Genomic DNA, 1,982 nt, shown 5'->3' on the forward strand with positions numbered 1-1,982 from the left:
GAGTAAGTAATTTAAATATTTACCTTCTCTACCAAATGCAGGTACTTGTCCATAATTCACATTTATGCAATCGTCAGTGTATAACTCTTCAACAATGGCGGCATAATCCACACCGCTTTCGGTCAATTCTGATAGTCTCGCATTAAATGCATTGATCTCATCTCCAAGAGAGACACTGCCTTTGTTCGGTGCTGAAACGAAAAGGCAAGAATTCATTGATTTACATTAATCAAGATGATGTCAGCTTGAATATCCGTAACGATGGGATTGTTATGATAAGGATAATGAACTGAGTTCAATGCATTAGTCAAGATAATCGCACGCGCCGTGGAGTTATTTCATTTAGCTCGAGAGCCGATAGGCTCGAAAGCTAAATGCAATAACTCCATGGCAAGTGCAATTATCTTGACGAATGCATTTGCACGAGTACATTATGCGTCACACACTTTGAGTATATTAAAACAATAGGCAATATTAATTGCTGCATTCAGTATGTTAGTTAGAATATTAGGGGAAATATCTTAAATTAAAAAAAAAACACCGTCAGGCCACTGACCAGTAGCAAGAAAATCAATCACTGTATAAGTTAGCTATCAATGGTATCGATTGCGCCATACGTCATAATTTAGTAACTTGTTCACGCATGGTTTACAACCAATTGTCTTTATGTTGTGGCAATTATATTCGTGGTTCCGAACACAGCATGAACCAGTTGACAGGCTGGACACGATCGAATTTGACGCCCACTAGATATAGGCATACATGTATTTCATTTGTAAAATGCTGAATATTTTGGAATGGTGTCATCTTGTATAAAATTATAGTCACCCCTGTTTTTTAGCCCGACGCTCGATTATTCTCATTTGATGTTTGATTTATTTGGGTTCATTAATCATAATTTATGGCAATGATAGTTGCAAAATAGAACATCATTTGTAACCTATGATTTACATCATGCGCATGAAAAAATACCATTGTAACCTATAATTATTTTAACACCACAGAATGTATATTCGCACTTTTTTGATGGTATATATATCGAACAGACAAGTTATTAGTTATGTGAAAGTACTAGTAGTATTTCTAGTATTTGAACGTGCACGTATTATCTAAAATATATTGTTTAGCGTGCGGGTTTCAGATAATGCATTGTTTAGCGTGCAGGTTTATATAATTTGGGCTATGAAGGGTAGTTCGCGAATATAATGCACGGGAGAAGAATACATAACGATGAATAGAAACAGGCACTAGAAGTATATGTAACAATATAGGCATACTTAAGGGATGGGGTATGAACGTTTGGACAGTTATTATTGTGGGACATGAGAGCACATCAGACATATCGAATTGCATTCTGAATACGAAGAATGTCCTTCTGATATCAAATAATTTTGATTTTTGAAATTTGCAATGTAATACACATTTTATGGCAAAGGATTAAAAATTGATATTTTTGATATTTAACAGTACTCGAAGTAAACTTTATAAATCTGATAATTTATACTTAAAGTGTATGTAGGTGGGATGAAAAGCCGACGATCAAAAGACAATTGAACATTTTGACCTTTCGTATTAAAGATATGGATTTTTTCCGAAAACACCAAAAAAAAAATTAGGTCTTTTGGGGAAAAAAATCCATATTTTCAATATGAAAGGTCAAATTGTTCAATTGATCGTCGGCTTTTCCTCCCAGCTACATATACTTTAAGAATTATCACTGGTATTGAAAAGGTCAAATAGAATGAGTACATAAACAGGTACCTGTTCATTTCGAACACGACATTTTGCCATTTTCATTCTGCTTGTGTTCCTCACAATGCTTAGTGCAGGCCATATGGGTTAGTGTGTCCCAAACCTCAACACATTCATTGCAGAGAGCGACACAGTCCACTGATTCGGAGTTTACAGAGTTGCAAAACATGATGAAAATACCAGCAATTAAGACGACTAGGTTCATCATCTTCATTTTGACCTGTAATCGG

This window comes from Amphiura filiformis, chromosome 13 (assembly GCF_039555335.1).
Source record: "Amphiura filiformis chromosome 13, Afil_fr2py, whole genome shotgun sequence".
NCBI lineage: Eukaryota > Metazoa > Echinodermata > Ophiuroidea > Amphilepidida > Amphiuridae > Amphiura > Amphiura filiformis.